Source organism: Protopterus annectens, chromosome 11.part0 (assembly GCF_019279795.1).
Source record: "Protopterus annectens isolate FY-2018-M chromosome 11.part0, PAN1.0, whole genome shotgun sequence".
Classification (NCBI taxonomy): domain Eukaryota; kingdom Metazoa; phylum Chordata; order Ceratodontiformes; family Protopteridae; genus Protopterus; species Protopterus annectens.
The window spans coordinates 951,418,448-951,442,869 of record NC_056745.1 but is presented as its reverse complement, the minus strand read 5'-3'; the positions used below and the strand labels follow the sequence as shown (position 1 = coordinate 951,442,869).

The 24,422-nt window shown below is 39.2% G+C and overlaps 2 protein-coding genes across 3 annotated transcripts in view; one reads left to right on the top strand and one right to left on the bottom strand.

The window, feature by feature from the left end:
* Positions 1 to 22,631, bottom strand: part of MEIG1 (meiosis/spermiogenesis associated 1) — a 539,684-nt gene extending 517,053 nt beyond the window's left edge. The window contains exon 1 of one of the 2 annotated variants that reach the window (XM_044088338.1): positions 22,398 to 22,631. The gene's annotated coding sequence lies outside the window, so the exon portion shown is untranslated. Of the gene's footprint in view, positions 1 to 16,798; positions 17,177 to 22,397 lie in introns of those variants that run through there. The other variant, XM_044088339.1, reaches the window with a different exon arrangement.
* Positions 16,337 to 24,422, top strand: part of LOC122815653 (protein artemis-like) — a 934,783-nt gene continuing 926,697 nt past the window's right edge. The window contains exon 1 of the mRNA XM_044088335.1: positions 16,337 to 16,477. The gene's annotated coding sequence lies outside the window, so the exon portion shown is untranslated. The remainder of the gene's footprint in view (positions 16,478 to 24,422) is intronic.

The following is a 24,422-nucleotide window of genomic DNA, read 5'->3' as shown; positions in this document are numbered from 1 at the left end:
ACATCTAAAATAATTCTACTCTAATAAATCCATTCTGACACCTCTAAATTAGCATCCCATTTAATAAAATGGTCTCTTATTAGAATTAATGTAACAGGCACAACAGTATGTTCAGCTGAATGTAACTAGTGAAAGATACCAGATTCTCCTAACACACTATTATAAGAAATGTGTCAGCTGTAACTGTAACTGCACTGCTGTTTGTCAAATACAGTTCTTTGTGAGAACAAAGTAAGCCTGGTAAAAGTATCCTAATGTGTTTTTTTAAAGGCATCTGGAACTCCTGCAAATCCCGATGTGGTGTGAAATGTAGACAACTAAACTATGTTTTCCTCAGCTTGAAATTACCTCAGAGGTAGCATATTTAGAGAACAGAAGAGTAGGATAAGAGGCCCTGCACACTGGAGAGTGAAGTCCCCCTGAAAAAAAACACTACTAATGAAATCTCCTAGGAGTTAAATATATTGTCAAACTCTAAAAGCAATAATAAGACTGCCCACAGTAGGCCAATCATTATATATTTCAGTAAACCAAAGCAGGGCAAGTTAAATAATACCAAGAGTGTTCAAAGAGATAGAATCTTCAAATTACATAACCTAAAAAATAAATTAATATCCTTATTCTATTGGTTATAAGAATATATCAGTTTTACAGTATCTTTCTATTATACACAGTGCTAGTAATCCTGCTTTGGAGGGAGGGTGCAGCATTCTCAGTCAGTGCAGTGTCCTTATAAGGGAATGTCAGTCTCCCAAAAATGAGTACTCCTGAAAAATACAGGTTAATGTCACCATTTTATGAGAAAACTGTATTGGGAAGCTATGCGGTAATATGAAAAAATGAATGGGGCAAAAGGCAAGACAATTAGACTACATTTTCCTCAACTTGATATGACCTCAGAGGTAGCACATTTAGACACCAGAAGAGTGGGAGAAGAAGCCTCCTCATTTGGGGGGGGGGGGGTGCACACCTCTGCAAAAAAATATTACTACAAAAATCTTCCAAGAGTTAAATGAATTGTCAAAATCTACCAAGCAATAGTAAAACTGCCCAAAGCATAGTGATTATGATACATTTCAGTTAGGTAAAGTACGCCAGGTGAAATGCTACTGAAGAGTACTCAAAGAAATAAAACTCCCAAATTATGTTAGCTAAAAAATACATTTGTATCCCTATTTTTTGGCTACTACATTACAACACTTTGACAGTACCCTTCCTGATATCTACAGTGCTAGTAATGATGCTTTTTAAGAAGGGGGCTGATGCATCCCCAACCAGTGTAGTGTCCTTATTAGTTAACTTCTAAAAATGCAGGTTACAGAAAAAAAGGTAGACATTTTATAGGAAAACTGTACCTGACACCTGTTGAGTAACTTACGAAAAAAGTATAGCTGTGTAAGTTGAACTTAGCATAACTGTAGATGTTCGAATGATCACTGCTGAAATAGCCTTAACTATATGGGTTATATCCTTCCAAGGATATAACAGCCAGCCAGCATCCAAAGCTTTGGGGCACCTTCCACATGCCCAAACTGTCAAACAGCTTGAGCTGAGCTGACTAAAAAAAAAGTTTGGGTGCAAAGCCCTTCAGAGCTTTCCTGCCCACAGACAGAGGGAGCCTGAGCACTTAAAGGGCAATACTAGAAATAACAAAAAATAAATGTCCACATCCGGGCATAAAAAAATACACCAAAAAGGGAGTGGAGAGAGGAAGCGGCTACTGCAGCAGTGATCATAGAACACTTGCTGTTATAGTACGTTCAGCTTACACAACTGTACTATGTTCTTCATATTGATCACTGCTGCAGTATCCTTTGCTATATGGGTATATTACCATAGCTAACTAAACTTGGGAAGTGGAAGGATAAGGATCCAGGTGCCCCAGGAGAATGGTTCATAGGTAGCCCTAGGGCCTATACAAGCCTAGCCATAACAATTCCCTGGCTATTTCTTCCCACATTATTTACTTTCCTGGACCCCTGTCTAGCAGGGTGACTGACGTGATCCCTGGGGTGAATTTCCTTTCTCCCATCCAATCGTCAAGGTTCCTCTTGAAGAGGTCCAAAGAGGCACTCTGCTTGACATGTATGGGCAATCTATTCCAGAGTCTGGGGAGTCTCTGGGTCAGGAACCTATCCCTCCAGCATGTTTTGTTTATTGTGATGACAAGGTTTAGATCCCTGGAGCATGTAGCTCTGAGGGATTGGGATTTATTTAAGTGTAGCATGTCCAACAGCTCTGGGTTTGACATGGCCTTGTATGTTAAGCAGAGATCGCCTCTGAGTAGATGATATGCGACAGAGTATAGCTGGAGTTTTTTAAGGCGGTCAGCGTAGGGCATCTGCTTTAGGCCTGTAATTCTTTTAGTGAGGTATTTCTGAGGCCTTTCCAGTTGTTGCAGATGTCTTGAGAGGTACATACCAAATGGGGTGTTGTATTCTATAATGGATCTAATGAGGGATGAGTACAGTGGGACAATGACCTCCTTTTTTCTGGATGAAAAGCCCTTCGTGATGAGGTGTGCCACATAGAAGGATTTCCTGACTGTTGTGGCGATGTGGTTATCGAAGGTGAGACCACTGTCCACCTGTGTCCCTAAGTCTCATCACACTTTCTGTGTTTAGTGTACTGCCACCTATATGGTAATTAATGGATACATGTTTTTTCCCCAAAGGGGATAACAATACATTTCTTGGCATTGAGCTTGAGCCCATGGCTCTGGCACCAAGCATCTGTTTCTGTAAGGCCCTTTTGTAGAGTATCCACATCATTTGGGTATTCAATAATGGCTCCCAGTTTGCAGTCATCTGCAAACTTTGTTAGCCAGAGTCCCTTAGTGTTGACCTGTACTTCAGAGAAGTAGATGCCAAACAAGAGCGGCCCAAGGACTGAACCCTGAGGTACTCCACTTGTCACTTGTCTGGAGCTGGATTTGGAGTCGGCTACTTTTACAGTGTGGGTTCTATCAGTAAGCCATTTAGCAACCCATTGGGTGACATAGGGATTAATGCCCAACTTAGTAAGTTTATCTATGATTCCAGAGTGGGGGATGGTGTCAAAGGCCTTGGCAAGGTCTAGATAGGCTGTGTGGACCACCTTACCCTTGTCCATGGCTCTGGAGACTGATTCAAAGAAGTCAATCAGGTTCAGGAGACAAGATCGGCCCTTCACAAACCCAAACTGGGTGGGGTCTAGTGTTTGAAGGTTGCCAATGTCTTTGTTGATAAGTTCCATGATAATACGCTCCATGGCCTTGCAGATAAGGCTTGTCAGACTGATGGGACGGTAGTTTCCGGGATCCAAGGTGGACCCCCCCCCTTGTGGATTGGGATAACTGTAGCTCTGTGCCACTCAGTGGGCACGAAACCTGAGGTGAGGCTATGATTAAACATGACACTTAGGTGAGGTGCCAGTTCATATTGTAGTTCATGTAGTACACAGCCCGGGATGTCATCTGGTCCCATGGATGCTGTATTCTAGGCTTTAGAGAGTGCGTTTTGTACCTGTGTGGCCGTTATTACTGGAATTTGGCAATCTTCTGGTATTGAGATGGGCCATTTAGGGGGTGAGAGGGGGGTGAAGTTGGCACTGAATCGATCTGCCAGGATATTGGCAATATCCTTCGGATCAGTATATTTAATGCCATTCTGTTTTAGCTCAGAGCAGATCTGAGCATTGCCATTTAGATTCTTGACATAGTTATAGAATGCTTTGAGGTTGTCTTTGGAATGGTCCCAGCAAAGTACGATCGAAACCTAGAGAAGGAATCCAGCTTATAGTGTTTTGTAAAAGTATGTACAGAGGACCAAGAAGCAGCTTCTAGAATACTTCTGGAATCCAACTCTTCCCTAAAATCCATAGAAGAAGTCAAGGTCCTTGTAGAGTGGGCCTTGACCCTGCCTAGAATAGATTTGTCACTGTGAATATAACAAAAGGTAATAGCCTTAGATAACTATTTGGAAACAGTCTGTTTACACAGGTTGCTCCTTCTCACATTCACAAGAAATTAACAATTGATGTGAAGATCTGAAAGATTTAGTTCTGTCAAGACAGTACCCAAGTTGTCTGTGGACATCCAAGTTATGGAATATCCTTTCTCCCTCATTTTTAGGTTCTGGAAAGAAAACAGATAGATACGTAATTTGGCTTAAAGTAAACTTGCATACCACTTTAGGCATAAAAGAAGGATTAGTTCTAAAAATAAAAACTATCTTTGTAGAAATGAGGTAGGGTTGACACACCATAACAGCATGTAACTTAAAGACCCTTCATGCAGAGGTCAGAGCAATCGGTAAAACTGTTTTCCGTGTTAAGAACCTCAAGTTAGCCAGATTATCAGGTTCAAATGGACCACGTGTTAGTTTCTCCAAAACAAAACTTAAGATCCCAAGGAAGGGCCACCTGTTTCTTGAAAGACAAGGATCCATGGCCATATATGCTGAATTGGCCAATAAATTAACCTTAACAGAGGAATAAAAAGGTCCTTAGAATACTAACTGGCACCAAATAGAAAACCTTTCCATTTGCTAGTATATGATTTTCTAGTAGAAGACTTTCTTGTCTCCATTAGTACCTGCTGCACATTCTCAGAAAATAGATGCCTGAAAGGAATCAAGACCATATCATGCAGGCAGTCAACTGAAGATGACTGAAGTTGAGGTATATCAAACACTCTTGTTCTCATGTGAGTAGATCCATTTTGTGAGGAAGCTTCTGGTAATTACCCACAGCCATTTCCAAAACAAGAGAGAAATACAGCTGGCTGGGCCATAAGAGTGTCACCACAATGATCTTGGAGGATTCCTTCTGAACCCTCATTAGCTACCCTGGATATTAGTAGATAGGGTGGAAAGTACAAAAACATCCATGTCCAAAGAAAAGAAAAGGCATTTGTCTTACAGGCCTTCTTGCATGGAGTCCTGGAACAGAATTTTGCTAGTTGATTGTTCAGACAGGAGGCAAAGAGGAACACCCCACAGATGGAACAAATCTTGGAAGACCCCCAGATCCAGTTTCTATTCATAAGGGTCTGCCCTGGTCCTGCTCAGCTTGTCTGCCACACAATTTTCCTCCTACAGAATGTAGGACACCTGTAGACTGAGAATGTGCCATGAAGCTATATCCCAAGCTAACACAGCTAGTCTACAAAGCAGGGACAACCTGGTTCCCACTTGCTTGTTGATGTACCACATCACTGTGGTATTGTCTGTAACCACTTGAAGAAGCCCTGGGGACCAAGACTGTTCAGAGAATTGTGGGCCTTGATCACAGCAAGCATTTCCTTGTTATTTATGTATTTGTGTCTTTCCTTGATGCTCCACATCCCCTGTAATTTTCTCTCTCCTGAAACTGCTCCCCAAGCAAAGTCTGAAGCATCTATTGTGACTAACTGCTTTGGAGAAGGGAGGGAGAAACAGAGACCTTGACTTAAGTATATCTGTTGTCTCTACCAAGTGATTTCTCTTCCAACAAACCCCAATACTGGGATCTGAAAAGATGAAGGGTTTTGATGCTTGGACCAAAACAATTTCAGAAACCGCTGTATATTTCTCATGTGCAGTCTTGCCTGGGGTATCATGAGAATCATAGATGCTATAAGACCCAGAATTCTAAGATATTCCCTCACAGTGACCAAAGTCTGAGTGATAAACCTTAAAAATAGATCAAAATAAAGACATATAGTTTCATGTGCAGGAGCAGCTATTTGAACTGAGGTGTCTAGTTGTCATCCCAGAAGCACAATCCTGTGTGAGGGAATCAAAAAGGACTTTTGATTACTCTCATGGAATCTCAGCCTGTGCATGAGATCTCTTACCTAAGAAACAGATTCCTGACATTTTGAAAAAGACTCTAAAAAGACAAAAAGGTGGATACCCTGTAGCCTGCAATGAGATATAACTGGAGCTAGACACTTTGTGAACACCCTTGGTGCAGTGGATAGTCCAAAGGGTAAGGCATGAAATTGATAATGTGATCCAGACACACAAAATCTTAAGAAACATTTGATGTTTGGATGACAGGAATGTAATAATAAGCATCTTTTAAGTCTAGTGTTACCAGAAAATTTGAAAAGGAAGAACAGGTAACAGATTATGAAGTGACATAATTTTGAAATTGGGCACTATCACACACATACAGGTTTAGGAAGGAAAGATACAGAACTGGCCTCCAAACATTTGCTTTCTTTCTTTGGAACTAGGAACATCCTTGAATAAAACCCCTTCACTACCTGGGAAGGATGAACTGGTCCTACTACTCCTTGAGACAGCACATGATGAAGAACAAATGGAAACAAAAGAGTCTGATCTGCAGGATGAGGAATGATCCTCTGGAAAGGAGGACTTTCCCCCACTGTCACCTGTAACCCTGACAAAGGATTTTCAGAACCCATTTGTCTGAAACAATCTGTTGCCAAATACAAAAATGGAGATTGAAACTTTCTGGAAGAGAAAAAGGGCCAGGGTGGGAGGGTGTTTCGTGGTCTCTTGAATAGTCAGTCAGACTTGTTGGAATGTCCTTGGTTTTGGAAAGTTCGAGACTTCTTTTTGGAACCTCCTTGTCACTTATTATTAAACATCTGTTTACCTGAATTCTATTGAGACAGTTTATTTATTTATTTATTTTGCCGAAATTGGATGAGAAGAAAGAAAATACCTTGGACAATTTGGAAAAGGAGGGTTGAAAAGTCTTAAGAGATTCCCCTGGATCAGCTTGTCCTTTTCATCACTTTTGATAAACTCTGCAGCAGAGGTGTCAAATACTAAATCTCTATCCAAGGGAAAATTTTAAATCTCATTTTTATCATCATCTGGGAAGTTCTGAGAAACAAAAAAAGCAAACCTCCTTAAAACTGTACCAGTGGCCATAGTCCTGAAAGAAGTATCAATAGAGTGTACAAACACTGCAAACAATGAGTAGTGACCTGTGCAATAGAAGAAACCAAGTTATTTAAAGCAGGCTTTTCTTCACAAGAAAAAAATGTAGATAAAACATTCCTCATAGTTTCACAATATGTCAAATTAAACTTTAACATACGCGCCCGACAATTTAAATATCTGAAATTCAAACTTGCAGAAGTATACACTTCCCCCCATACCCATCAATAATTTTCCCATCCTTATTAGAAAGAGTAGGATTGGAATTAATCAAGTGCTTAGCAGCAGAGGAGTCAACAAAGGCTATATAGCTGCTGACTCAGGTTTGGGAATAGTGTGTAAAAATTTAAAAGAGTGAGGAACTTTATACATTCTATCTGCCTTTTAGGGATAGCTGGCTGACCATCAGGAAATCTGCACAGAAATACCTCACAAAGAGGATTACTGGCCTCAAACAGATGCCCTATGCAGACCGTCTCAAAAAAACTCCAGTTTTATTTTGTCGCATATCGCTTACTCAGAGGCAGTCTCTGCCTAACATACAAAGCTATGTCAAACCCAGAGTTGTTGGACATGCTCCACTTAAAGAAATCCCAATCTCTCCGAGCTACACGCTGTAGGGACCTAAACCTTGTCACCACAACAAACAGAACATGCTGGAGAGATAGATTCCTGTCCCAGATACTTCCCATACTCTGGAACAGACTACCTATGTCAAACAGAGCTCCTCATTAGCACTCTTCAAGAAAAATCTTGATGATTGGGTGGGAAATAAGAAATTCACCCTGGGGATCACTTCTGTGGCTCTGCTCGACAGGGGCATAGGAAAATAATTTTCTTGGGTGGCGGAACCCAGGATACCTTTTTGGCTAGGCTTATATAGGCCCTAGGGCCAACAGCCTAGTACCTACCTATGAACCTATTTAGGCAGTAAGACACACATCCTCCAAAGCAGACAGGACAGCAGAAATGGGTAAAGGTTCTGGAAAATCCTTCTGTGACAACTCACAGTATTTTCTGAGGAACTGAGAAACCTCATTGTTCTCACACTAAAAACACTAGCACATTCTAGCAATGCAATAGTCTCAGAGAAAGATAAACCCCCCCTCAGGGAGAATCAGAAACTGAGCTCTTCTTTTAGTCTGAATTAGAAATCTGAAGGAAAAACACCCAAGTCCATCCCTGCATCTTCCTGTTTAGATTCAGAATCTTGAATGTCTTCAGGAAAAGAGGAATCCCTCTTTCTTTTACCAGAAACTGCTTTACAAGAAGGATCAATGGCCTGAAATAAATCCTGAGCCAAACCCAGTAAACTACGCCTATCCAAAGAAATATTAGGAGGAGTAGTTACATACTTGGTTTTCTGTTTCTATTTGAAAAGAAAAATGAGGCCAGCCATATTACTAATGGCAGTAGCTGCTTCCCCAGTAAGGCACAGCATTCTGTCACAGAGAAACCTTTCCTGCTTCCTCTCCCAGGACCGACAAGAGTGGCTCTCCCTTGCCCTTTGAGAGGACTCCAATAGCCACAGAGGACATGATAAACACCCAGTCCATATTGGCTGCAGCAACAGTCCTTTAAAAAAGAGAAACCCCCAAAGGTAGAATCAGAAAGCGAGTTCTCCTGTGAATCAGAATCAGAAATCTAAGCACGATACCCAGAGCCCGTCCCTGCATCTTCCTGTTCAGATTCAGATTCTTGAATCTCTTGAGGAAAGAAGGCATCCCTCTTTCTTTTACTGGAAACTATTCTACAAGAAGAATCCATAACCTGAATCAGACCCTATGACAGTCAAAGTAAACTACTCCTAGCCAAACAAATTTGTGGTGGAGTAGATACATGCTTGGCTTTCAGTTTCTTCTGACAGAAAAAAATGTGTCGAACACTGTTACTAATGGCAGCAGCTGCTCTCCTAGGGATGGGCACAGCATTCTGACATAACAGGGAAACCTTCCCTGTTCCATCTCCCAGGACCAACAACAGTGGCTCTTCCTTGCCCACTGAGGGCACCCCATGAGTCACAGATGAGGTGGCTAATTCTTGTTCCATATGGCTGTAAGTGCTATACTAGAGGGATCTGGGGTAAAAGATGAGTGGTCTAAGGTACAACAAATGGCCATAGCAGAGTCACCTACCTGCAGTTGAGGCAAACTGCTAGCCCCCTGTGTTTGCTTTACTTTTTCTTTTTATGGCTGGAAAAAGGACTGACTATGCGACTGCTAATGTGTTCCATGGTCAATTTGAAAATGGTGCCTCTAACCTGGGAAAAACAAGCAACAATGTCAGTAAAACTACAAATTCACAAAAGTTCCTTTTTTGACAGAAAAAAAACACAGTAAAACATTTTCAAACACTGTGGCAAATCCACAGCAGAAAAATAAACACAATTTATCCACAGAAAATATTTTATCAGTTAGTTAACACTCCTCCTAAACTGACAGAGAGAAGTGCTCAGTTTGAAAGTATATTACAGTGTCAAGTCAATCTTTTAAAACAACACCCATAGCTTTAAAAATATTAAAACACAACAGTCATAGCTTTAAAAATACCTTTTCTGAAGATAAAAGTAATAAAACATCAATAAAAAATAAGACAATGGAAGTTTTTTCCCCAAAGGAAACTTATCTGCCCAACTAAGGAAAGCATAGGCTGACCATTAATCCTCGCAAGCCTCAGAGGAGTGTTTTCTTCAGCAGCAAGAAAGTTCTGAAGGGCTTCCCAGCCAAATGTATCTTTTAGTCAACTCAGCTTGAACTGCTTGACAGTTTGAGAGAGTGTGGAAGATGCCCTGAAGTTGTGGAAACTGGATGGCTATTATATCCTTGGTAGGATATAGCTCATATAGCTAAGGTTACTAAGGTTACTGCAGCAGTGACAAATATGAAGAATGTATGATGGTACTGTAGTATAGAATGAATGTTAAGGGGAATGCCAGTCTACTTTACAAAGTGTAACATAAAAATATGAATTTTCATTTTTTCAACAATAAGTATAAAAGTGCCATATTTAAGCAGATTACTGTTACAGCATTCCATGATTTATTGCACACTTTACATATCCAGGGTGCATAACAACATTGTGCAAAGGTGTTTCACAATTACAAGAGAGGCATGAGTCCAGCACATTAGTAAATAACTGGCTACTATTCTTCATAAGGTAGCCAGTACGTCCTTGGCTTTAGCTGTCATAAGTAAAATGCATTACTCTCACTCTGTCTTGCACTTGTGCATCACGTCCACCCTCCTTACAACATTCCTGTTACAAAATGTAAATCCCACAACAAGCATAAGTATGACAAAGTATGTAATAAAAAAGGAAACAATGGCTAATGGAACTTTTAAAGGGAGGGGCTAATGCCTCTCAGTCCCCCATTTACTTCAAAAATGTCAGAACAGTGAGAAAATGAATGGCAGGGCAGTGAGGAAAATAAAGTATCCCATAATGAGAAATAAACATTTACATGTAAGGTAACTTTTTTAATGATTTGCATCAGGTGTGAATATTTTTATTCCAAAAAACATTTTTTGCTGGATTTGTTTTATTGTGTGTGTGTGTGTGTGTGTTAACCATGTAAGTGAACTGATCCTCAGACCCTATTCAGCCACAAAGAGGCATACAGACAAAAACAATAATTGAAGTGCACAAATAAATAAACTTGCAATACATATACAAAAGTGGTAAACAAAACGCAAGTGTGAACATAAAGCATAAAACAATAAATGTACATCATGAAAAACAACAGAGACTAACATGTAGATGACATTATATATACTGAGAAATTTCACCCCTTTGTACAATGTAAATATAAAAATTTTACTTGGGAAGGTTACAGGGGACAATGGCCCCATTGCAAAACAAAATACAGTATGCTTGAGAACAATGGGAAAGGTTTGCTTCTGTTGCTGGTAAACAGTTTAAGATACAAAAATAGTCTGGCTGTACAGCATGCGGGTGCTATAACTTAAAAATCTTGCTCTCAATCCAAAACTCCCTTGCATACCCAAAGAGTAAAGTGTATAAAAGGGGACACTGTCCCTTCCAACAAAGACATACGACAGTAAATAGTGCAGCTAGATGTTGCTGAGATGCTGTAGTGATAATAGCATGCCTGATTTATATTAATTAGTACAGGCAATAAAAGTGGGTCACAGGGGAGGTCTTTTTACAGTCACAGCCATGTTATATTGGTTTGTGTCTTTTCCCAGTTAGGGGTCGCCACAGCGGAACTCCGGTCCGCTAATGACTGGTAGTTGATTTTTACGTGCAGAGTTACCAGCTCTGACGCACAACCTTCAACGAAGGTATGTCCATTCACGCATGTCTCCACACAGAAGACGCTCTAGCTGAGAATCGAACCGGACAGCGTCTTACTGTGAGGCGACGCTACCGCAGCACCACTACCGCGGGTACAGTCACAGCCATGTTATATAAAGAATATAAAGACAAAAAAATGCAAAACATAGTGATTATACACATAATTGTAATACAAAACAGTAATAAAATTCAGTTAACACAAAAAAATGGATGCCAAACAATTTTAATATTTTGATTTACTGGAAAAGCAAACACATTGTAACATATGGGTTAGACAATACTGGAAACTACAGAGTTGCTTTTTGAAGGTTTCTTACTATTTAACTGCATTTCTACAAGTACAGTTAGCTTCCTTATTAATAAATTCATTGCAGACTCTCTTAATGCAAGTACAGCTATACATACTTTGTATTATTTCAACATGAAAAGATGTTACCACTAAGAACCTAGAATAAAAATATCTAGCAGAGCAGTGAATGAAATGAACCCGAACATGTGTTTGCAGGATATTTTAGAAGTTAAGAGTGCATGAGAGTAGTTTAGTCCCAGAGAGGCCTGATACATAGGGTATTTGCTTCAGCCAGAGTGTGATAGTGATGCTACCTGGTGACTTTCTACAACTAGCTGCTACTTCCATTGCTTTCCCTATATCTATTCTCATTGACCGTTCTATCTCTAAACAGTACGTACCACTCCTTTGGAAAACATCTCATGTCATACCCTTACATAAAGGCGGTCCCTCTACCGATGGATCTAACTACAGACCCATAGCCATTTTTGTCACCATTTGCCAAAATCTTAAAAAATATATACACAAACAGGTCTTAGACCATCTTCTGTCAAATCTATTATCTAATACACAACATGGCTTTTGACCTAGGCATAGCACCAGTACAGCTCTAATTAGCTTTACTAATAGCACAAATCAGCTCATAAACAAAAACCAACTAGTCCTTGCTACCTTCCTAGTTATGTCAAAAGCATTTGATACTGTATCTATCTCATCAAATACTTCTCAATAAACTGGCTTTCTACCACTGCAGCTCTGAAGCACTAAGCTAGTTTCATAGTTACCTGTCAGATAGGAAACAAGATACTTTATGGGACAATAAACTCTACTACATGTGTAGGAGTCCCACAAGGATCTAAACTTGGCCCACTTTTATTCACAATTTTTACCAATGACCTAAACTCCTCAGCAAATCCAGTCTCAATCATATAATATACTGATGATGTTTCCCTAATCTGCTCTGCCCCCTTTATCAAGGAACTCCAAGAAAAAACTCAGGCAGCCATCCACAATACTGAAAACTACTTAACAGCCCATCAACTTATATTTAACCCCAATAAAACCAAGTTTATTGTCTTCTATAATACCTCAACAACAACCAACCACCTATCTCTATTTCCTTCTTAGTGCCACAAAAATAGAACCCGTTAAACATACAGAACTTCTTAGTGTCACAAATGATAGTGGACGTAAGTTTGACAAACACCTTGCACTAACAATTAAAAAGGTTCATGTCAAACTGGGTTCTCTCTATAGGGCTAAATCGTATCTTACTGACCACGCCAGATATGCAACAGCCAGAACCCATCTCTTACCTTCCCTGCTTTACTGTTCACAAATATTTACCAGTCTTCGCAAATCTGAACTGAATAGCCTTGAATCTTGCTATAACAAAACAGCCAAATTTGACACTAATCAGTCTCAAAGATCTCACCATTGCACTTCCCATCTCCAGCTGAACTGGTTAGAGCTCTCTCGCCTGTTTACTCTGACACAGCTACTAACTGCCCATACAGTCATACAAACCTGACAACTGGCCAGCTCTGACCTTGTCCACCCCTACACTAACCTAAAATCTCTTAGGTCTGCTGATAAAGTATTGTTGAAGGCTAACAAAACCCAAAACTCTCACGGCGTCACCTTATACTCAAATATCATTGACAAAACACTGGAATTATTTACCTGAGCAGATTCTGTCTATCAATAATACACATTCATTTAAACAGACCCTAAAGGAATAGTTCACCAAACATAGGCTTTGCTCATGTACTCCACCAGGCTAACTAATTTAACCCCTTACTGTCTAACTTCCTTCTCTCCACCACCCATTGTCAATATTTCTTGGCAACTGAACCTTCTTAGCTTCAGTTTGTGATATTTTTATACTGAAAAAAAAATATATATATATATATATATATATATATATATATATATATATATATATATATATATATATATATATATTTTGTCTGTATGAATAGTATAAGCTTATTGTACTACCATTACTAAATGCTTTTAAATACAACGTCAAGAAACTTGTGTTTGAACTCCTAGTATAATTGTCATACGTACAAATGTATAATTATGTAATCTTCCTTGGAGATTTTCTCTATGGGTCTTTGCTGAAAACGGGCTACTGGCCCAGTTGGACACTACCCAGTTATCAAATGTAAATAAGTAAAAATAAATAAATTATGAGCTGCACTAATTTTAGAAAGATTATCAAATGTAAATAAATAAAAATAAATAAATTATGAGCTGCACTAATTTTAGAAAGATAGATTTTGATGTCCATTCTTTGAGGTCGGGTTAAAAAGTTGTATTTAGTGCCAAAGTACACTGGTAAAGCCAATGAGAAGGGCGTTGTTGTATCCTAGTACTTCACACGGATGTGCAGTAGCAAGGCCTGCCCCAAACTCACCCACTAACCAACACCCAGTGATGTGTACAAATATGTAATGAAAATTCATGGAGGTGTCCTTACTAGCCTCATGAATATTCATGATGTATTTACATGTCGATTCAGGGAAATAAACTTTGAACAAAACATTGATTTTTAATCAGATATTCGCATGCTGATTCAGGGAAATAAGCATCCAACGAAATATTGATTTTAAAATTAAGTTCTACCACTTATTTTAAAAGAACTGCACTATAACTGTTAATGGACTACTTAAGGACCAGCACTATAATTACATTAATTTTAGAGGAACAACAGTGTAACAGCACCATAATAGTTGGCGGACTACTGAAGAAACAGCACTATAAATACATTAATTTTAAAGGAACAGCGCACATTTTGTAATACCTAATAATCAACACACGCACACCCAAGAAAGCTGCACTGTGCACTATAGACCCACTTCCAATGTATGCGTGATGTCACTGGCAATTCTGCACATTTTGTAATACCTAATCAACACACACACACCCAAGAAAGCAGCACTGTGCATTATAGACCCACTTCCAATGTATGCGTGATGTCACTGGCAATTCTGCATGTCAGTTAATCGTACATTTGCGTATGACATTAGGCCATTTGGCAGGTCAGTCACACAGGCCATGCCCACTTTTGCACAGTCTGACCATGTAGGGTACTGGGATACAATTATGCCGTTGCAAGAATGACATCTTTAGTTATAAATGACCTAGCTTCTTTTATAAAACTAACAAAAGACAAGATGTGCACATTGAATGTAAAGAACAGTCAAGCCAGACACCAAAGTAATAAAAATACAGTTAATCTTTCAATAGGGGAATGCATGTCAGCTATTTATGGTCCAGTCTTTTGTGAAAGCAACTAGACAAAATTATATGCAACCCAAATACTTTGGTCTTTATTTTTTGCCTTGTTTATCTTAAGACCAAGATCAATTAACAAGCAACAGACTTGCTCAAAATATATGGTCTGGAAGAAATAAAACCTAGGCCTTCACAAAATCCCAAAACATTATGCCGTCAGCACAGAATATGGCATGAATTTTCCTGAATCTAATTGTACACACATTCATAATCACAAAGCAGGAAAGATTCAAGCACAGAGCCTTACTACTTGAAAACAGGAATCATTATGATCAACGATAAACTGAATAGTTGTTTCTTAAGATGACTATGAAACAGCTGTAGTAGTGTTCCCAAGGCCATACAATTTAAAATATACAAGTCATTTCTGCAATTTATGCTGGTTTACAGAATCAAAGGCGTTTGTGAGCTCAATAAAATGTATTCCTGTCAATGTGCCTCTGTCCATGGACCTCAGAAGGTGATCTGTATGGCCAACAGTGGCACAGCAGATAGCACTGTTGCCTCACAGCAAGAGGTTCTTTTGTTCAGTTCTCAGCTGGGATGTCTTCTGTGTGGAGCCTGTATGGCATCTCTTTTGTTTGTGTGGGTTTCCTCCCGCTGTTCCAATTTCCTCTCATATTCCAAAGACATGCAGCTGGACTGGACACTCTAAATTGCCCATAGGTGTGAGAGTGCATGTGAGTGTGTAGTGTGGAAGAACTACTGTGGCAGGGCTAGCCACCCGGCGATGTAAACTTTAGCTCTAGGCGATCATCACTGCTGACGTGACAACTCAACCCCATATGCAAAAATGAGAAAATGGGGTTGTGGATGGATGGGTGAACTGAACTGTAGAGATGCTATGACATGAAAAAAAGTGCTGTTTGCTACTCAGCTGATCACAGGAACTGAAATGGTTTGTAAAAATGAGAGACTATGTCTTTCTCTTGACCTTAAGCTAGGGAAGACAGCAGACAGCCTTGTCTGTAGACCTCCCCATTAATGATCTCTTCTTTGAGGAAGGGTTTTACATTTCCTATTTTACAGATATAAGAAGGTGTTCTAGTTCTGGGAAATGAACCAAGGATGCCAATACTGCCTAGTGTCACAGACCTTGAAAAACATTATGGCATAAGCTGCTACAGTCAGGTAGCCTTTAATGTGGGACTACTGAAACCACTTGTTGATCTGTAACAGGAGGACTTCAGAGAACTGAAAGCAATGTGATTCGTGAATTAATACCACATATACAGTTAATCTTTATCTGGTGCAGGTGCACATGACAACATGAAGTCATAACAAAGTGTCAGACCGTGGCTTGACTACTGTACTTTAAGGTACAATTTTTCACGACGTCAGCGCTGACAACAAGAAACTTTGAACATGATAACACCCGAAACACACGAGTGTGAATATGTTAGAGTAAACATTTCTAAACAAAATTCCGATTCCGTATGGCTAGTTCCGAACATCTGTTTCTTTCTCGGTTGTCTTTATCCCTCCTCTTTTCAGCACGTGTCCGCGCTACCTAAATGAGATGAAAACTACCAAGACAACTTCTTTAGCAGACCGCTGTTGCCCCAGAACTATGCTGTGGTTTTATCATTTATGATCCGGATAACATCTCCTTACACCATTAATCTGTTGCAGATGCTCATTACGTAATTGAAAAGAGACAACTGTAACTCGCGAGCCTTGCCAGGTAACAAAAGAGGTAATACAAATAAAAGTTCAGATACCAACTGCCTGTAGATATTTTAACCATTAGCTATGGTCGGGAAAATAGGCTCCTTCTAAAAGAAAATTATCATTAAGCCACACATGGTGGCGGTCGATTGAAAATTAAGCACACAGCTAAAAGCCCCTGCCATTAACAGACTGTAATTTGCTACAGCTACTAGGTTTGCAGAGCTACTCTGGAAAATAACAGAAGAAATATGACAGCATTCAGGTTTATTTATCCTAGTAAGATGTCCAAAGCTTTAGCAATATAAATAAACGGTACTAAGAAGAAAACGATAACTGAAATACTTACAGTCTTCGTTGACAGAAAAAAAAAACACGTCTTTTCTTTTTTTAAGTAGAGAGCCTTTCTTGGTCGTTAAGACGCCGTTGTAAACTGCAACTTAGCAACCGATTACGTATTGATATAAGCCGCGCATTCTTTTACAGAGCCTTCGGAATCTTGTAGGGATGCCTGTCAGAAACAGAGATGTGCCCACGATTTGCAAAAGTGCTACGCTTTCATTAATTTTTTTGTTGTTATTTAATCTGCTTTGCTATGGAGTTTATATGATACATTTTCCCACCTGACAAGAGAGTGAGGGAGATTAGTTCTTTGGTGAAGAGCACAAGTCCTCAGCTTAACTTCAACGCACATCCCACTGCATTACGATCTAGGTTCAAAGGTGTTTACTAGGCTAACGACCACAAGGGCCTTTTAAAGCCTAGCATCCCAAATCTCTGACAAGTTCTGGTACCTTGATAAGTGCAAGTAGGGATTTTGGAGTTGAAACATTTATACGATTTATAAGCAGGGGATTGGGAGATAAATCATTTACAGGTGCCTGTGTCAGTTAAAGACAGGTGCCAATACAAGCATGAATTTCTTGTTCCCCATCCAGCTTTCCTAGTTACACTTGAACTGGGTTTGGGAAGACCCATTCTTCACATGGATGGAGAGCCTGTTCCAGACACAGGGCAGTCTCTGGGATACATGGCAGCAGATCCTATTTATATCGCAGGCAATATTTAAGTCTTTAGACCACATAATTCTGGTACTGTTTTGTGGATATTCAAGAGGTCTATCGGAGTGGGATCTGACAAAGCCCTGTATGCCAGGCCTAGATCTCCCCTCAACAGCCTGTAGGAGCCAAAATACAGGGATAGCTATCAAAGCAGAATTCTGAATCCTTTAACTCAATAACATATATGTGGTTGGAATGTCACACCTCCAGCAGCCTACACACCGTACTACCTTTCAACCTCTTACAGCAAGAAATCTGGACACAGCCATACATAAAAGTGAGACAAAGGCCCAACAATAGGGACAATTTTTAACTATCGCTCTTACAAATGCAGAAAGTTGTTAGAATAACAGGTTTTGCATTAGCATGAATTTTCTGAAGGATATGAAGTCTGAAACTCAAATGTCTACCATTTTCAAACTTCAGTCTTTAATGATTTACTACTGCCAGAAACCACAATTTTATGAAAAAACAGACCAAAAATATGAGGCCAAAATCTGTGAAAATCTGTACAGTTGAGAGGTATGCAGAGCATATACATCCTTGTACTCCAGAGCATTTTCTGAAAAATCAACTTCAGAAGCATAAGATAAGCAAATGTAAATATTTTGAAATAACAATGTTATCAGTAAGAAGTGTCTTTTGCAGTAATAACAGTGCATTCATAGTCTTTCCATAAATACTATACCATATTATTAATTCACACAAAGCCATAATTATATTTTTGCTAAACTTTCACAAATTTTCATATCTTGAAAAATATACAACACAGACATATATTGTTAGAGCACTTTGGGTAACCAGTCATAAGTTTTCGGGTGACAGCAAAACATTCTTCTCTGAGTGCAGGTTTATTTGCATATTTATAGAAATATGAAAACATATGATTGGTTGTATAATTAGCAATATAAGTAGCACAGGATATCTCTCAAGATATGTATCTTAAAGTTGAAATATCACAGATAGTTTTCTTCAACATCTAAAGTTTCACCCGATGCCATGTAGCTGTTTGTAAGTCACTTGTTTTTTTAAATATAAGTACTTATGGTGATATTGTTTATATTCATAATTACTGACAAACAACTAGCAATATTTCAAGTGCAGTGTGAAGTGGTGTACCTAGCATAGATGACACCCAGTGCAGATTTTTTTAACACCCCCATGGATATTTCTTTCTAACACCTCCTCTATGACAATTGTTTTTAGTAATAGTCATGAAATGAAACAAAATAATGGCCAGCAAGGAGCAAGCTAGGAACAGTGTTCAAATCCCCAAAAGACTCAGCCATCCTACAGGAAGGCTTGTCCCAAACAAAAACTAGTGCCAGAATCATGGAATAAAGCTAAATGTCAAAAATGTGTTATTGTCTCCTTTGGAAAGTTGAGTATGACATTGACAACACACGCCTAAGAACTGACCCAGTAGTTTGGGATTTGGTAACTTATGTGGACAACTGACCCCACGTTCTATTAGGAACTGATCAAGATGAAGCAAACTTAAGGACATTCTGTAAAATCAGGAACAGTTTCAACTTGGTTTTACAAATACAGCACCCAGACCGAAAGAGAGTAAAGAATGAAGCATATTTCACGCACTCTAATCATGTAAAGACAGACTATAAAGTAATCAAAGTAAACTTTATTGTCATACACATCAACACAGAGGAAAAAGTGTGTATCGCTGCATGAAATTTTGATACTCAGGCTCATAAGATATGAATGACAGTTTACAGAAGAAAGATAGATTAAATTAATACAAAAATTAAATAAAAATAAGTAAAAAAATAAGATACAAAAAAGTAAAGTAAAACAAATTTCATCCCTGGTTTAGCACCTATGTCTCTAATGGACACAGGTAACCTGTAAATGGTTCATCTTCCAGGCCCATGCTTACACTTATCAAGAGTAGCAGAACTTGTCAGAGATTTGGGATGCATGGCTAGGCTTAAAAAGGCCCTTGTCGCTAGCCTAGTAAACACCTATGAACCTATGAAAGCTCTATTTATATCAAAAACACAACAAATACAGTAGCAGGAACAGACTCAGTAGAAATATAACGATAGACAAAAACAGTACAGTAATAAATAAGAGAGCACACATGTAAAATTACCCACCACCAATATATACCATAAACTTACAGTTTACAGTTTTCCTAGTGCAGATAGAGACATATGAAGTGAGAGAATTTATGTAAACAACAATGACATATTGCACACAAATAATGTTTTACCCATGTAGCGCATTAAGCTATGGGTTTCTTATTCTGCAGTTTGTTAGTGTGTGGGAAGAGGCTATTATGACATCTGGATGTCCTGTATCTAATGCTTCTGTAGTGCTTCCTTGTTGGCAGGAGTTTGAACAGTCCATGAGCTGGATGGTGTATATCCCTCAATAGTTTTTGGACTCTGCCATAGCATCTGCTTGAATATATATCCTATAGGGATTGAAGGTTAGAGACAATGATTTTTGTGGCCTATTTAACAATCTTATCTAGTGCTTTCCAATCAACTTGACAGCAATTTCCATACCAGACAACAATGTTGTTTGTCAGTACAGTCTCAATTGTGGCTCTGTAGAAGGTGAGTAGGACCTGTGGGGGGAGGTTAGCTCTACGAAGTCTCCTAAGGAAGTGGAGATGTTTTTGGGCTCTCTGTATAAGGTAAGAAGTGTTTGTGGCCCAACGTAGGTCTTGTGAGATGTGTACCCCTAGGAATTTGGTGCTATTTACTCTTTCCACTGCAGCACCATTGATGATGATGGGGTGTGTGGCTTTTTCCGTCTTCCTAACATCGATGATTATTTCCTTGTTTTCCCAACATTTAGTGCTAAGTTGTCAGTGCACCAATGAACAAGATGGTTTACTTTTTCCCTGTAGGCCCCCTCATCTTCTTCCTTGATAAGGTCAATTGCTGTGGTGTCATCTGCAAATTTGATGATTCTATTTAACTGATGCATAGCTGTGCAGTCATGTGTTATAACTGTGGAACGAAGTGGACTGAATATGCAACCTTGTGGGACCCTAGTGTTTAGGGTGATGCTGTTTGAATGATGATTTCCAGCTTGAACTATTTGTGGCCTTTCAGTTAGGAAGTTGAGGATCCAGTTGCATATTGTGTTTTCTATGCCCAGTTTACTCAGCTTAGACAGCAGTTGTGGAATAACCATGTTGAAGGCTGAGCTGAAGTCTATGAACAGCATGCATATGTAACAGTCCTTATTTAAGGTGGTCCAAGCTGTGATGAAGTGTTAAGGCTGTGGCATCTGCAGTAGAACGATTTGGCTTGTATGCAAATTATAAAGGATCAAATGTAGTAGGCAGGCAGGATGTTATATGATCCTTGACCATTTTTTCAAAACACTTCATCACTACTGAGGTAAGTGCAATTGGCTGGTAATCATTTAATGATGCTGGAGATGATTTCTTGGGCAGAGGGATGATGTTGGTGGTCTTAAAGCATTTGAGCACTTTTTCCTGGCAGAGAGATGTATTGAAAATGTCTGTGAAGACTGGTGCCAGCTGATCAGCACAGTTTTTAAATAGCTTCCTCAGCAGCCTATCTGGACCAGCTGCTTTGCCCAGATGAACCTTATGTAGGTTCTTGTGTACTTTTTCCAGGTTAAGGCATAGTGATGTGGCATCTTCATTTATCTTCAACTAAGCAAACAATATGAGAGTAACTTGCAGAGCAAACATATTAAGCAATACAAGAACATTCTGTAACATCGGAGACAGTTTCAAATGTGTTTCTTACAACATTCCAAGTTATTTCATACGAATACACACTAGCAGTCAATGCCCGACTTTAAACTGAGCACCAGTTATTTCTTCAACAACACAGCTAGCCACCCCTCAAGACAAAAAAGCATACATATCCCAATTTATTTTGCACAAATGTGCACTAGCCAGCTCTTAATACCAGACTTTAAGCTGAGCAAATGAAGAGGATACATTCCCATAGCACAGCTAGCCACCCCAACCTCCTTCTCTTCTTCACCTTTTGGCTGCTCCAGTTAGGAGTCAACACAGTGGATCATCAGTCTGCAGAATGAGTGGCAGTAGAGGTCTATGGTGTCGAGTTGCCAGCCCACCACCTAACCTTCCTTAGAAGGCACACACACGCACGCACTTACACCTAGGGTCAATTTAGAATGTCCAATCCACCTGCAGCATGTCTTGAGAATGTGGGAAGAAACTGGAGCACCTGGAAGAAACCCACGCGAACACGGGGAGAACATGCAGACTCTGCACAGAAAGCACCCCAGCCAAGAATCAAACTGGAGATCCTCTTGCTGTGATGTGGCAATGATAACTGCTGAACCACTGTGCTGCCCTAGCCACCCCAACCAAAATAATTCAATTTATTTCATAAAAATGCACACTAGTCAGCCTTTAAAATAATATAAAAAGAATGAAGTTACTGCCAACCCCCCCAAAAAAAATATTCATATTTACTCAGACAAATGGACCTTAAGGGTGGAATTTAAACTGATCAAGTGAAAAGGACAACTTATATTCTCTACAGTATAGCTGGCCAACCCCACCCCACCCCAACACAAAAAAGGATAAAACTATTCCAATTTATTAATGCAAATATTCATTTGCCACCCTTAATAACAGAATTTAAGTTGAGGAAATGAAAGGGCAAGTTACTTTAACCCCCATCCCACCAATACAGAAAGAGGGCAAAAAAGTTGAACAGAAAAAAGAAGAACATAAATATGCAATTTCAAAATATTTAAACAAATGCGTACACACACACACACACGCCAAACTTTAAAATGTTTAAACAAATGCAAACACACACACACACACTAGCCTAGTCACCACCTTCTCCCTCCAAAAATAAGAAAGAAAATCTGGTTATATTCACATTAAAAAATGATTACCTTCAGTCCCGTAGTCCACAATGCCCCTGTTGATTCACGTACTGCAATTAATCAAGCTTGCCAGGTTCAATTAAAAAAAAAAAAACTTTTCCAGTGCAAAACTCCATATTGCATTGTACTACTGTACAACTAGAAGACAGCTGTTAATTTTTAAAATAACTGCAGTTCTCTCTGGTCTTGTTTGTAGTTCAAAGTTTTTTCCAATCCTGTACTACATTTTCATGCACGGACTCAGACACACGCAGGAGGAAGAAACAAAGTGTTTACTTCAGAGCCGGATCATGGTCAAATGGGGCCCTAGGCAGGGTAATAGATTGTCCACCCCCCAACACACACACACATACACAGAGCACCTCCCCCTCTGCGCAGCCATTACCGTGTCCCATTACTTAGATATTCCTCCCCAGTTACGATAAACACTGTTCAAACCTCTCACTCTGCATATTATTTTCTTTACTTCTACAGTGATTACAGATATTTGGATTTAATTTCAAATTGTATTGCCTATGTTAAAAAAAAACACGGTAAGCTGATAATATTGCAGTAGGGAATGGATGGCAAACCAACAATAGCTTCATCACTACTAGGCATCTCATCCAAAGGGGGACACACTTAAGGCTACAGCACCCCCCCCCTTAAAGTATAACACGGTATCAGCAATCCATCTACATGCTATGGGAATATAACCCACAACCTTATGTATCACAAGCAAGTATGCTACCTGTTATGCTATGACCATTTGCTAAACTAAACAGATGCACATTGAAAACAGACTTAGCATGAACACCAGTAAACCTCTCTGTCCTTGAAAATGCACTGAAGCTTGCAATTCCTTGCAAATGCACTCAATCTCAATTCCTTGTAAAGTCAACAAAACTAATTTTTTACTAGTTTGGTAGCTGGTGTAGAGGATTCAGACTCTTGTTTCCTGTAACTAAAGTACAAGGTTTGAGTCTGAGGAAATTTACTAACCTGCATAGTTCTCAGTCTCTGCTGTCTAGAATGTCCAGATTTTTGCGTCACATTTTTGGTCTGTTCCTCATAACATTTATGGTTTTCTGGCAAATCATTGAGAATTCAAGTTTCTAAATAATGACATACATTTGAGTTTCAGACTTCATGTTGTTCAGAAAATGCAGGCTAACATAAATCCTGTTATTCTAGCAACTTTCTAAGTTTATAAGAGTAATATTTAAAATCTGTCCCTATTTTTGGACTTTTGTCCGCACATTATTTTAGGCTTGGTCCAGATTTGAAAGGTATACTAACACACACACACACACACACACACACACACACACACACACACACACACACACACAATCTTGTATTTAAATTTCGCCCTTATGCAATAGGAATACGCAGTGTATGCGTGTCAGCACAGCAGGGACACATAGATAGGGGTCTTCTTAAAGAGGAACACCATTAAAGGATCTGGCTCTGGTTTTAGTTTAAGCATTTAAAATGCAAAAAGCTTTTAAAAGGCAAGGCCGCACTCCTTTACTGTTTGTACCCAGAGTGGACTGTACCCTGCATTAGTACACCTCTGGCATTGTGATACAAATGGACGTTGAAAATAAATGTTCCCATCTCTCACCATGGTATTTCACACCATACCTCTCAACAGCATATGTCTCTTATTTATATAAGTATGATGATAAATATGAATAATAGGTGGCAAACAGTGATTAATTTCACTACTGCAGGGCATCCTAGATTAACAATTTTAGGTCATTTTGTTAATAAATCCTTGTCCTTTGTAATATTGCCTATTTTTAACTAGTAAGTCACATAGTTAAAGAATCCAGATCAAAAAAAGATCTGGACACCATAAGGAGCTATGGGTGTTAACTGGAAGTATACAACAAAAGCTCTATAGGCATGAGTGAGTTAACTGCATACTAGCTGCAGGGCCATCACCTCTCAAATTCTTAGCTCAAGAATAGGGTTGGCACCTTTTCAAATGCCTAAAGTAGGATATGTTTTTTACGAAAACATGAAAATTTGCAGGATAAACCATACAAA